This window comes from Rhineura floridana, chromosome 8 (assembly GCF_030035675.1).
Source record: "Rhineura floridana isolate rRhiFlo1 chromosome 8, rRhiFlo1.hap2, whole genome shotgun sequence".
NCBI lineage: Eukaryota > Metazoa > Chordata > Lepidosauria > Squamata > Rhineuridae > Rhineura > Rhineura floridana.
Genome location: NC_084487.1, coordinates 3858426 through 3872729, shown reverse-complemented (window position 1 = coordinate 3872729; position 14304 = coordinate 3858426). Strand labels below are relative to the sequence as shown.

General features: G+C 46.4%; 1 non-coding gene across 1 annotated transcript; it reads left to right on the top strand.

Annotated features, from left to right (window-relative positions):
• Nucleotides 1-8025: 8025 nt before the first annotated feature.
• TRNAP-AGG (transfer RNA proline (anticodon AGG)) lies at nucleotides 8026-8097 on the top strand. The gene has a single exon. It is a non-coding gene; the product is annotated as a tRNA-Pro (tRNA).
• The last annotated feature ends 6207 nt before the right edge of the window (nucleotides 8098-14304 follow it).

Sequence of the window (14304 nt, the reverse complement as noted above, 5' to 3'; positions counted from 1 at the left end):
TGGCCTCGACCATGGCCACCTTCGCAACTAATGCACCCTTGATGGACATTTGTTGAGCAGCCAACTGGTCCTCTCCATCAACTTTCGTCAGACGCTACAAGAGAGATCATCACGCCTCTGCAGAGACCGCCGTTGAAAGGATACTGTAGCAGGCAGTACCATTAATTTAGCCCCCACCAACCCAGCTGGGACAGCTTTGGTTACGTCCCATATGATGGACTGGCATCCAGGTTAAATGAACCATCGGTTCTCACCGGAAAGGTGATTCTACTGGATGCCAGTCCATCACGGCCCTCCTGGTTCCATTGGGACGCAGCTGCTAACTTCATATATTGTATGTAGTTTCCCCTTATTCAGGTACAATCTTCCCTTTTTTGTAGAGCACAAGTGTTTGCATATAGCTTCCACTTACTATGGTAAATTATGGGTTTTCCTTTATTTAACAAAAAATAAATCCAGCAATCCAGAACTGTGCCACAAGATCATATATCCTCCTCTTCAGGCGCTTCAGGTGCTTAGGTTAACCAAGCATCCATGTAAGGATGTAATCTTCAGAGGTGGCCAAGAGGCACGCCGTCGCTTGCTTGTTGCTTTTGTCCTGGGTTTTGTTATCTGGGTTTGCCTTCCTCTTCTCTTGCATGTCTGCATGTAGGTTCTCCTGCGAGATCACTTAGAGGACTTGTCTGAAAATGAACTGGCCTCTACAAGCCAGCGATGGCTGACTACTTCTTCAAAACTACAGTGCATTTCCTCTCCTTGGACACCGACGGCAGGTTAACCCCCATGTGATGGACTGGCATCCAGTAAAATCACCTTTTGGGTGAAAACCAGTGGTTCATTCCTGCAGAAGCTACTGGCACAACCTGAACACAGGTCAAAGCTATTTTGAGGGTGCAGAGTTGGGTGGCAAGGAGGAGAGATCATCTTCTCTAATGAGATGTTCAGTGGACGGGCCATGAAAGTCTCCCAAGGGATGCAAGATGTCTTCTTGCATCCGGCAGGAATGTTACCTTCAACAATATTTTTTTAAAAAAGGGAATCTCCACACAGGATTTAAAAAGTGAGTCTCCCAAGGGATGCAGGATGCTTGGTGATGCTCTTGCAGAGAGCCACACATATACACCTCCCAGGTTCAAGAGGAGTTGTGGGGTGAGGTTGGTCAGGGGACAATGTGGAAGCAGGGGAAGCTGGATATGGTTGCATTGCTCTGCAATGGTTTAATAGTCTCACAGAGAATTATTGGAGAGGGTAAACCTGCCCTTTTCCTGCTCCTTGCAGGCAGGAGGCTAGTCTTCAGCCACGTTGTTGACACACAACTTGTTTCCAAAGTTAACACTATGTTGAAACATTTGCATTTGGTTTATTGTAGCAGCTTCTTTGGTCCTAATTCAAAGAAAAGGCAGATATACAAGCCATGGGAGGTTCTGTATGAAATTATACATGCTTATTTTAAAAATACTTTCAGTATTTGGGATGAGAAAACAGATTCCATCAATTAACAGAATCAGACTTTCATAAACTATTTGTCATGTTGTGTCCTGGGCACAAGTAAATGGGTTTCTGACAGCTGTTCTCAGCAACATCAGTAAAAGTTTTTGGTTTTTTTGGCAAATCTTATGTCCCGCTTTAGACTTCCACCCCCTCCCCAACTGCTGAGTAATTAAAAAGGTTGGAAGTATAAGGTAAATTTCTGGAAACTGTATTGATGGTGTCAGGAGCAGCTGGTGCTGGGAATTCAGCTGATTTAAGACAAAACTGCTGGTCCTCAAAACACCCCTTTGTGGTAGGCCATGATGATACCCTCTTAGAAAGAGGAAACAGACATGTCCAAGGCAATGTTGGAGCTGGGTTTTGAACCTTAGTGTTCCAGGTCTGCATCCAGTATGTTCTCTGCCCCGGACCATTTTCTGCTCTTCCAAGCTCTCTCTCTGTGCAGCACATTCCTGGCCCAGCCATGTGGAGATAGTGTTGCCAGAAACACTTGAGGGGAGGGCCGTAACTCACCCACTTTGCATGCAGACAGTCCCAGGTTCAACCCCCTAGCATCTCCGGCTAGGGCTGGATGAACTCCTGGACAGCTGCTGCCAGTCAGCGTCAGGCAGCTTCCTATGTTTGTGAAGTTCATTTTAAGCGTGTTGAGTGGCCACAAAATGGCAGCCATTCCCTGCTCTGAAAGTCACAACAGTATCTGGAGAAAATGAAGGCTGCATACACATTGTACATTTAAATAACATCCCCCAAGAATCCTGGGAGCTGTAGTTTGTTAAGGGTGCTGGGAATGGTAGCTCTGTGAAGGATAAACTACATAGTCATAGAATAGCAGAGTTGGAAGGGGCCTGTGAGGCCATTGAGTCCAACCCCCTGCTCAGTGCAGGAATCCAAGTTTTTAAAGCATCCCTGACAGGTGGCTGTCCAGCTGCCTCTTGAAAGCCTCCAGTGTTGGAGAGCCCACCACCTCCCTAGGTCATTGGTCCCATTCTCGTGCCGCTCTAACAGTTAGGAAGTTTTTCCTCATGTTCAGCTGAAATCTGGCTTCCTGCAACGCGAGCCCATTATGTGTGTCCTGCACTTTGGGACTATCGAGAAGAGATTCCGGCCCTCATCTGTGTGACAACCTTTCAAGCACTTGAAGAGTGCTGTCATATCTCCCCTCAGCCAACAAACAGAGAGCAACAACAAGAAGCCAGCCTAACGAAGGCTTAATTTAAGCTTGGACTCGGCCTGAAACGTGGTGTGTCTCTGAGCATGTGTGAAATGCAGTTCCCTCAGCCCTGAGCAATCGCAACTATTTCTGCCACTCTGAAATTTAGAAGCAGGTTTCCAAGCCAGAAGTCTTTGTGGAAGGGCCCTAGATCAGTGGTAGAATCAGACAATCAGAGAATAGTAGAGCTGGAAGGCCATCAAGTCCAACCCCCTGCTCAATGCAGGAATCTAAACCAAAGCATCCTCAAGAGGTGTCTGTCCAGCTGCCTCTTGAAGGCCTCCAGTGTCGGAGAGCCCACTACCTCCCTAGGTCATTGGTTCCATTGTCGTATGGCTCTAACAAGAAGTTTTTCCTGATGTTCAGTCGAAATCTGGCTTCCTGCAACTTGAGTCCCTTACTCCATGTCGTGCACTCTGGGACTATCAAGAAGAGATCCCGGCCCTCCTCTGTGTGGCAACCTTTCATGTACTTGAAGAGCTATCGTATCTTCCCTCAGTCTTCTCTGGGCTCAACATGCCCAGTTCTTTCACTCTCTCTTCATAGGGCTTTGTTTCTAGTCCCCGTTCCCAGGAATAAATGTATGGTGTGTGCAGCCAAAATCACAGGCCTGCGTGGTGTGCTAGCAAAACAGCAAACTTTCTACAGGACATTGTGTGCAATAAGTATTTTAGGAGGGCTCTGCTAGTATTGAAATGGGGACTTGGGAAACCATCACAAGCACTGAGGAACATTTTGGAAGGAGCCATGCGCTTAATGGAAGAGACTTGGGCCATGTAGCTGGGATTGCCAGCGTGGGGCCCATGGGTGCAATAACGTTCTTGATGACTTCTGGCACCCATCACAAAGCCTCTGTGCTCCTCCCTCAGCATCCTTATGGATCCTCATTTTTTTTAAAACACCAAGGAGGTCCTCAAAACCACCATCAAATCCTGGCTCACTTTATGTCCACACCTACGTTCTGAGATTTATTGGTGATTTTGCTGTTGTTATAAGTAAAAAGCCAGGAAGTTCCTTGACAATCCATGCCTTGGATCAATCTTTTTGTGGTGCTGGCAGGCAGCAGATCTGTGAATTTTCTTTTTACTGCGCTGCGAGCTTTAATATGGTAGTGGGTTTTTGAGGGGAGGCATAAAAGCAATGCAAATCCAGGAGGGTCTGTTGCATGTGGGTGTGTGTACACATGCTTTCTCTCTCTGTGTTAGGGGGGTGGCCCAGAGAAGGAGGATCAAAAGTAGCCATGGGTGTGTGTGTGCCTATGGCACTCTCAACATTCCAGATGTGCCCATGGGCCCCAAAAGGATGACAACCTCTGCATTTCAGTAAGAGGTCAACCCTGAATGACCCTTGAGGCGAACCTTAGTTAGACCTTTGGTCCAGCTAGTCTGGTATTATCTGCTCTGACGGGGTGTGAGTGTCAGGTAATGAGGGGTCTTTCCCAATCCTCCCATTGGCGATCTTTTTAATTGGACAGGACAGCGACCCTCAATAAGGCCTCTCTGTTCCTGGTCTATGGTCTCTTCCCCCACATGCTCTTCAGGCATCAGTTTCAAGTTCCCAGTCCACAGGGTCTCCTTCGCTTTTGTTGCACCCTCCTTGCCATGCTTTTGCCTCCCCCTCAAAAAAGCCTGGTCTCATTTTCCTTCTGATCCTGGAACAGGAATAGATGGCCCAAATAAATATGGGGGCCTGAAGCAAGTAATTCGAACGTTCTCCCACAGACTGGACACAAATATCCCAATAAATGATTGACAATGTGCTGCCCCTTCAATGGGACCCCCAAATTGCACAGCCCAGAGGCAGGGCCGGCTCCACAGGGTGACCTGATTCCACCCACTCCTGCCAGCAAAGAACACTAATCCCATGAAGGCCGTCTGGAAGTAGAAGGCCCACATTGGGGCGATGTGGTACTGGGGTCCATCCCAAGGCCCCACCGAGGAGATGTTTTCGAAGAGGTAGAAATCTTCTTCACCAGACATCCTTCCTGGTGCTGGGACAACCAACCACCACGCAAATCCTTCCCGTGGGCCCCTGGCCCTCCTGTTATAGAATGCCGGAGAGGACAATCCACTTAATGGCTCAATCTGGGATCAGGCACTAATCCTGATCATCTGGGAGGCAAACTTGGGGATTAAAGGCTCCTAAAATCGTTACCTTCTGTCCCATAAACCTCTCTGAGAGGGTAATCTCGTTTGCTGTCCGGGTTGGAGCTGATTGTGGGGACTCTTTGGGATTGCTGAGGGCAAAGCGTGGCAGAGGCAAGGAGAGCTTTAGTGGAGCAGAGGAGGGAAGCAGGGATACCTCAGCCATATTCTCTCCACCCCATTACAGGAAACTTGATTTCCTCAAAATCAACAAAGAGCCTTAAAGTGGCACCTTAAAGACTCAGCGCCCCTCCAGGCGTCCTTTTAATTGTGCATTCATGATGAGTTGCGCTCATCACGCGATCCCACTTTCAATAGTGCAAAACTTTTGCGGGGGAGGCCGGGGGAAAGTATTGCTTTGTTTCCAGTCAGGGCCTGTTCCCACACTTTCCCGCTGAAATCCTTTATGGTGCACTGTTCCGTGGTAGGTTTCTTGGTCCTGCTTCGTAGTGGTTAGAGTGCTGGACTAGGACCTGGGAGACCAGGGTTCGAATCCCCACACAGCCATGAAGTGCACTGGGTGACCTTGGGCCAGTCACTGCCTCTCAGGCTCAGAGGAAGACAATGGTAAACCACCTCTGAATATGGCTTACCATGAAAACCCCATTCGTAGGGTCGCCATAAGTCGGGATCGACTTGAAGGCAGGCCATTTCCATTTTCTGTTGTGCAAGAGCGTTTCTTCAGACAACAAGAGTGCAGTAACACTGAGGAAGCATCACAGAGCAACAAATAAAGTGGGATGATGTGCGGACGGCCCCATACAAGTCCACCACTCATGCGCCATTATTATTGTGTCATTGACATGTTGCAGAGTACACCTGCTGAAAAAGCACCAGTCTGCGAGGAGCCAGCCTAATACACCTGTTTTGGTATAGGCCAGGCAGGGAGGCGAGCCTGTGACCTTCCAGGTGTTGCTGGACTACAGCTCCCATCATCCCTGACCATTGGCCATGCTGGCTGGGGCTGATGGGAGTTGTAGTCCAACACGATCTGTAGGGCAGGAAGAATCCCATTCCTCCATAAGCTTTCCTGGACTAGAATTCACTTTATCAGCCCAAACCTGCTTTACAACAATAAAAAGGTAAAGGTGTCCCCGCATTTATAGTGCGAGTTGTTTCCGACTCTCAGGGTGACGTCTTGCGATGTTTTACAAGGCAGAACGTATATATGGGGTGGGATTGCCAGTTCCTTCCCCAGCCTTTCTTTACCCCCCAGCGGATGCCGGGTACTCATTTTACCGACCACGGATGGATGGAAGGCTGAGTGGACCTCGGAGATTCGACTTCCTCCTTTTGTTGGAATCGAACCTTGGCCGTGAGTAGAGCTTCGGCTGCGTTTCCACCGCTTACCACTCTGCGCCACAGAGGGTCGCTTTACAACAATACCCCCCAAAAAACCCATGTGTATATATACACCTGTAACTCAGGATAAGAATTCACGCATCAGATAAAGTGGACTGCAGTCCACAAAAGCTGTTAATGCCACAATAAATTTGTTACTCTTGAAGACTTTTTCTTGATTTTGCTGCAGCCGACTAACAGAGCTACCCCTCTGGAAACTGATTTCCTCTGGGGTTGTTTGACCAATGCAAAAGGGTGGTGCGATCCAGAGTAAGTTAGATGACCTCTCCAAACTGAGTGAATGGGCGGAAAAATGGCAAATGCAATTCAATATAAACAAGTGTAAAATTATGCATATTGGAGCAAAAAATCTTAATTTCACATATACGCTCATGGGGTCTGAACTGGCGGTGACCGACCAGGAGAGAGACCTCGGGGTTGTAGTGGACAGCACGATGAAAATGTCAACCCAGTGTGTGGCAGCTGTGAAAAAGGCAAATTCCATGCTAGCGATAATTAGGAAAGGTATTGAAAATAAAACAGCCGATATCATAATGCCGTTGTATAAATCTATGGTGCGGCCGCATTTGGAATACTGTGTACAGTTCTGGTCACCTCATCTCAAAAAGGATATTATAGAGTTTGAAAAGGTTCAGAAGAGGGCAACCAGAATGATCAAGGGGATGGAGCGACTCCCTTACGAGGAAAGGTTGCAGCATTTGGGGCTTTTTAGTTTAGAGAAAAGGCGGGTCAGAGGAGACATGATAGAAGTGTATAAAATTATGCATGGCATTGAGAAAGTGGATAGAGAAAAGTTCTTCTCCCTCTCTCATAATACTAGAACTCGTGGACATTCAAAGAAGCTGAATGTTGGAAGATTCAGGACAGACAAAAGGAAGTACTTCTTTACTCAGCGCATAGTTAAACTATGGAATTTGCTCCCACAAGATGCAGTAATGGCCACCAGCTTGGACGGCTTTAAAAGAAGATTAGACAAATTCATGGAGGACAGGGCTATCAATGGCTACTAGCCGTGATGGCTGTGCTCTGCCACCCTAGTCAGAGGTAGCATGCTTCTGAAAACCAGTTGCTGGAAGCCTCAGGAGGGGAGAGTGTTCTTGCACTCTGGTCCTGCTTGCGGGCTTCCCCCAGGCACCTGGTTGGCCACTGTGAGAACAGGATACTGGACTAGATGGGCCACTGGCCTGATCCAGTAGGCTCTTCTTAGATGTACCCAAACTGAAATCAGAGAGATTTGCAACCAGTTCACCTGAAAAATAAGTCCCTACTGAGTTCAGTTTGACTTACCTGCTAGTTAGGCTTGTCAACTCACTGGGAAATAAACCAGCCAGGCACACCCTTTTACCCTTAATAGCATCCTCCCAGCTCAGCAGAACCTTTCATTGCACTGAAATAAGTAAACACAACCCGCTGCTAATTTTGGCACATCAAGCCACAAAAGACAGGGGGAATGTTGGCAACCCTAATGCTGCTAAGTATGCTATGGATTGTAGTACCCCCCCCCCAAATAAATGGGACTTTCTCCTTGCCTGCTCAAGAGTAAGCACAGCCAAAGGTGCTCAATTGTATGTTTAATTCCTATTTATTTCTATGGGGCTCAGAGAGAGGCAAGTGTGCCTAATTCCCCCCCCCCCAATGGTGCTCATAATAATCCCAGCGATAAAAGGGTTAATAGCTTTCCTGTCAAACAATATGTGAAGGCCATGTGGGATCTGGCACATAACCCAGTTCCTTGCCTGCCACATGCACAGAACGTAATATGAGCCTGCAATTACCAGTCTGCCTGAAGGAAACATCTGGAAGGTATCTGTAGCAACTGGCTCGTTGGTCTAGGGGTATGATTCTCGCTTAGGGTGCGAGAGGTCCCGGGTTCAAATCCCGGACGAGCCCTACTTTTTCCTACTCCAACGGAAATAGAAGCGAAAGAGACAAATGAGGACAAATTAAAATTCAACATGCATTTCTCATTTCTGAAAATCCAGTTTTATCACTGCTGATCACCCAGGGCACTTCCAAGCTGTTGCTGTTTTCGGATGTGATTCAATCACATACCGGCAAATTCAGGTTGCACAATTAAAGTTGATTGGGAGGTCTTGCGCAACAAATCCGCTTCCCCAAAAGATCAGACTTTTTGCACTAAGGAAATGCCAGGAAAATAGACTGGACAGGGTGGGATAACATTTCCTTGATGCAGCATTGTCTAACCTCCCCACAAACAAAACAGAATGAATGCTCAATAATAACCAATGTTATCTAATCTCCCTGCAAACAAATTAGGATGGATCCTCTACAAAAAGGTTGTTTGGAAGCAACCCCAGAGAATAACTAGGGTTGCCAGGTTCAGGGCCTGAGACTGATCCTGTATCTTTAGGAGAAGCGAAAGTCAGACAAGGGCAGGTGTTCTGGCAACTCTGTAATGGGAAAAACCACCAGGTGGAATTCTCCCTTCCCCCTGCACAACTTTTAAAGATACAGAAGACCTCTTCGTTGCCAGGCCCAGCCTCCAAGAGGTCTTCTGTATCTTTAAAAGTTGTGCAGGGGGAAGGAAGGATTCCACCTTGTGGTTTTCCCCATTACAATGCTGCAAGAACACCTGCACTGGGCTGACTTTCTCTTCTCCTAAAGATACAGGATCAGTCTCAGGCCCTGAACCTGGCAGCCCTAATAATAACACAAGATTTCAAACCTGAGATAGAAATTTCAGGTTTTCTCAGACTAATTAAATGTCACCTTTTCATGGGCTGACTGGCATCAGTGAAAGGTTGCTGTTGGCTGCAGTCTTGCTATCATGTGAATGTTTCTTTGGCAATCTTTCCCATTTAGTTCAATGGGGCTTATACCAGAGGGTGCTTTGCTCCTAAATAAGGATGAGGCTTTGGCTTCATTCTTTAGAGTGAGCTACAAATCAAGAAGTCCCTGATCTGAATTTTGCCTCTGCCATGAACTCGCTCAGTGCCCTTAGGCAAGCCTCTCTCTCCCAGCCTGACTTACCTTTGCAGGTTGTGGTAAGGATTCCAGTTAGCTAAGAGAGCTAAGAGAAGCAAAGTGGTAAGAGAAGCACTTTGGGTACTTGGAGGTGCTATAAATATGTCAACAATAACAACAACAGCAACAACTAAGGGCTCTTCTCTCTACATGCACAATTTTCTTTTTACAACTTTTTGGCCAAGTGAGCAGCATCAGAAGATAAGTCTCCATAGGCTGGACTCTCCTTTAATCAGAGGGTCCGCTTTTTGTCATTTTTTGGTTTCCATTTCCCGTTTATTCTCGACTGTTCTCCTTCTACCAACATTCCTTAAAGCACCAATAACTGTTTCCTTTCTCCAGCATTTCTGCCCTAACTCCCTGCTCCATCCCACCTCTGCAATTTTCCGTTTGCTCCTCTAGCCTAGCAACCCATGAACTTCATCCTCCCAATTTACAATTTGAGGATGCTAATAATGTTGACCTACCCTACAGGGTTGTTGTAAGCAATGGAACAAGACCATGCACACGAGGCAAGCAGCAAGGGGAGGCCATTGCTTTCAGTGTCCTGCTTATGGGCTTCTTTGAGCCATCCAGCTTGTCCACTGCTGGAAACAGAATGCTGGGCTAGAACAGAGCTTGGAAAAGTTACTTTTTTAAAACTACAGGTCCCATCAGCCCCAGCCAGCATGGCCACTGGATTGGGCTGATGGGAGTTGTAGTTCAAAAAAATAACTTTTCCAAGCTCTGAGCTAGAGGTACCATGATCTGATTGGACAAGGTGATTCTTAGGATCCTATGCCTCCACCACTATTTGAGCTTGGGGTTCACTCTCAGGAGATTGTTCTTGGAGGACAATAAACAGGGAATAGAGGGGAAGGAGGTGAAAGAGCAGGCCGCCACATCTATGCTACAAGCTGGGTGTGGGGAACCAATGGCCCTCCAGTTGTTGCTGAACTATAACTCCCTTCAGCCCCAACAAACATGACTAATGATCAGGAAGGATGGGAGTTGTCATTCAGCAACCTCAGGAGGGCCAAAGGTTCCCCATGCCTGCTGTAAGCAGACACTAACTTAGCTGTCATGGTTGCTCACCAGGAAACCCTGGAAATCAGACCTCTGCAAGACATCTGGAGATAATTCCCAGTTCTTCTAAGGATCCAGTTCCCACATTCCTCTGTTGGGATGCTGGGGCGGGGAGGGAGAGGCTCTGACCAGTTTGCCTTTGCAGAAAATAGATGCAGAGCGTGCGAGTATGTGCAGAAACAAGGCTTCTGTACAAAGGTAAAATTGACATCAGTTGCTCTGCCCACTTTTGCCTCTGGCTCCGCCCACCACTAGCAATGTGGCCCCCAGAAGGTTGTGCAGAAGGGAAGGTGGCCCTCGGGCTGAAATACATTCACAGTTCCTGAGGTAAAGGATCTGAGGTCTCAGGTGACGTGAAAGAAAGCTGTCTGAAACTGTTCTTGCTGCAACAGGGCGTTTCAAATGTGCATTAAATAAATGTGCTTTAAATGCATGGTGTGGATGGATCGCTCCCATCATTCCTGACCATTAGCCATGTTGGGTAGGGGGCCTGATGGGCCTTCAGCAACATCGGGAGGGCACCAGGTTGGCTGAGGCTGGAGTAGCCAACTCTAGTCTAGATGGAGTTCTGGTCCAATTCTTACACTAATATATACCTATTATTCATGAGCCTTTACTTTACAGAGGGCAGAGAGAAAAGTCCAAGAGCAATAGATGAGTTATTATTTTTCTTAATTCCATCTCTTCAGCTCAAAGCACACTTCCTCTCATGCACATTCCTCTCCCTGTGCACCCACCCCAGCCTGGCTAATGCCAATGGCACACAGATTCATTTGAGGGGGGGGGATTATTATTTTTTGCTCATTAAAATAACCATAACTGAAATTATGAGTTTGGAGCCTCAGTCTGCCCCCTAGAATCCAGCAGGCCATCCAAATGGTCATAGGAAGGCGCCTTCTACTGAGTCAGACCATTGGTCCATCTAGCTCAGTATTGTCTACACTGACAGGCAGCAGCTCTCCAGGTCTTCAAGCAGGGAGTCTTTCTCAACCCTGCCTGGAGATGCCACTGGGGTTGAACTTGGGACCTTCTGCATGCCAGGCAGATGCTCTGCCACTGAGCCATGGCCTGTCCCCAACTGGGGCAGAGTTTGGTGGCATGTCAGTGGATACTTAATTGGCACATGGGTCCTTGCAATGTTGCAGACAGGAAGATGGCAACAGCATTTTTTTTTTTTTACTCGTTGGATTTTCCATGGAAAGGGGAAATCTGCAGATATGTGAGGGGAATGGGCTGGCATTTCGATGCCGCCAATGTCGCATAGACACTGTCAAAAGTATATATAAGAAAAAGCATGAGGCATGCTAATCTCACAGTAAGCACCCATCTAGAAGCATCCACTCTCATTGACCTCTCTCTCTTTTCCAGTGGGATTCAATCACATACTGGCAAATTCAGGCTGTGCAGTTATAGTTGAAGTGCAATAAACCCACTTTCTACCCAAGATCGGACTGTTTGTGATAAGGAAAGTGATGGAGAGATGGACTGGAAAGTGTGGGATATAGACTTTCTAATTTCCCAGGGCGGGGAGCAGGGCTGGGCCAAACCTAGGAAAAGGTGGATGCAGGCCAGGGGTTATAGTGGTACCTCAGCTGTCTCTCGCTGTGTCCTGTCTTTGAAATTTGCTTTTAGGATGGTCAGTGTAAGATCTGCAAATGTACATGCATGTACATAGGACGAATGCGACAAGTCTCTATGCAAGAGAATAAATAGACACAAATTTGACATTTGAGAAAGGAAACACAGAAAAGCTTGAGGCTGTAGGGGAACGTTTTAATCTTCCTGGCTGTTCAATTGCAGGAGTCTTGTTTATCCTTCATTCAGAAGGGTGACTTAGCCATATGACATTGACTAAATTATAGCATCATGGGTGCCTTTATTTGGTAAAGGCATGGTTGTAGTCTCTGAGCCAGTGCAGAGTGCAACACGGTTGCTGTGCACTAATTCAGTTTCTGAGCCATGTACAGAGTTTCCCCAAATAAAATCCAGAGTCATGCCTCAGGGATATTATATACCTTGCTTTTCTAGCACACTGCTTTAAAACTCACCTTAAAAAAACACAGACATTCCAAACAAACTCCTGATAAAATCTCATAATTATGTTTATGGGGCATGACTGCAACCCTATGCATAGTTACTTGGGAATAAGCACTATCAGACTCAGTATAGGTTCAACTTGTAAAACACATTTGGCTTTAACATATCATTTGTCACAAAAATGATTTGGTACTGTCCTCCTGCCTTGTTGTCGTTATATGCCTTCAAGTCGATTAAAAGCCCTAATCTTGGAAGGCTCTTCCTCCCCCTTAGCCAACTTTCCTGCCAAGGAAGAAGTAGTGTCGATTCCTCCTGGCCTTGCATCCAGGTCTCCACTGCAGGATATCGTAGGTGTGCTTTCACCAGTGGAAGCATCACCCTCAGCAGGGGCTGGCCGCTGTCTAATAACAAATCTTTGCATGGTGAATTGTTGAGAAAGGCCGACTGAATTCAGTTCAAAGGAAAATATCAGATTCTGCAGGAGCAGAACTACCACTGCAACCACACTAGACCCCGGCCAGTATAGTCGATTAAAAACTGCCAGCTTACGATCAGGTTAAGCTGTAACGTTATAATAATAATAATAAAATTTTATTTTTAGGCTGCCTATCTGGCTGAATGAACAGCCACTCTAGGCGGCGTACATAATTAAAATTTAAAATACACATATAAATACAATTATAACATATTCAATTTACCCACATCTGTACACTATAAAATTAAGATTAACCAGGGATTCTGTATGCCCGCTGAAACAGCCATGTTTTTAGTCCTTGGCAGAAGCCTACCAAGGAGAGGACATGGCGTAGGTCATATGGCAGAGAGTTCCAGAGGGTGGGGGCCACAACCGAGAATGCCCTCCCTCTGGTCCGCACCAGTCTAACTATTTTAACTGGTGGGACCGAGAGAAGGTCTTGAGAGGCTGATCTCGTCAGGCGGCATATTTGGTGATGCTGGAGGCGCTCCTTTAGATACACTGGACCGAAACCGTGTAGGGCTTTAAAGGTTAACACCAACATCTTGAATTGGGCCCGGTAAACAACTGGTAACCAGTGCAGATCTTCAAGCACTGGGGTGATGTGATCCCGCCGGCGGTGTTAACAGAACACAAGCCTTACAAACAACCAGAATGTAAAAATTCTAAAACTACTCATATAAGAAATCTGAAACAGAAAATTAAGAATATATAAATACTTCTAGAAAATATAACGTCGCTATCTTGTCAGCAAAGCCAGATGGATAAGTTCTTACACACAGCTGGCTATAAAGTGAGAAGCAGGCAGCTCCCATTGTGTTGTTACATGATGTATAGCAGCTGTATATATTATCGCTATGTACGCCTGTTTGCATTCTGCAGTTTATTATTTCATTTTTGTGGTATGCATCTCTATGTACAGTTTTTGTTTCATTTTGCAATATGTTCTACCACAGTTGTCCCTCTCCCTGCTTTTTCCTATTTAATAGAATTCTGTAGCCAGTGTCCAGTAAATTGTGGAACTGTTTATATTTAAATGATTAATGTTTTAAATAGGTTATTATGTTTGGTATGATTGAAAACTGTTTTTAATGTTGTATATTTATTTTTTTCTGACAGATTGACCTTGACAAAGGGTGACTTGTATAGTAGGGCCCCACTTATATGGCGGGTTCTGTTCCGGACCCCTGCCGTAAAGTGGAAAATGCCGTAAAGCGGAACCCCATTGACTTTAATGGGCCGTGTCGTGCGAAAATGACACGAAAACGGCGCAAAACGGCGCAAAAGAGAAAAGAAATAGCTTTTAAATTAAAAATGAAAGCCGCCGCATCAGCGGAATGCCTTAAAGCGGAACGCCGTAAGGCAGGGCCCTACTGTATTGAGTATTCACCCTGATTTGCTTGCACGAAGCTTATGCAAAGGTTAGGCTCTGCCCGGTTTTTATTGAGCATTCATTACTGGGAGGTTATGTGACAATCATCAGCATTCATCCTGCAATTAGAACTTTGTGAGAGGCAAACTATAGCTCCCAGGAT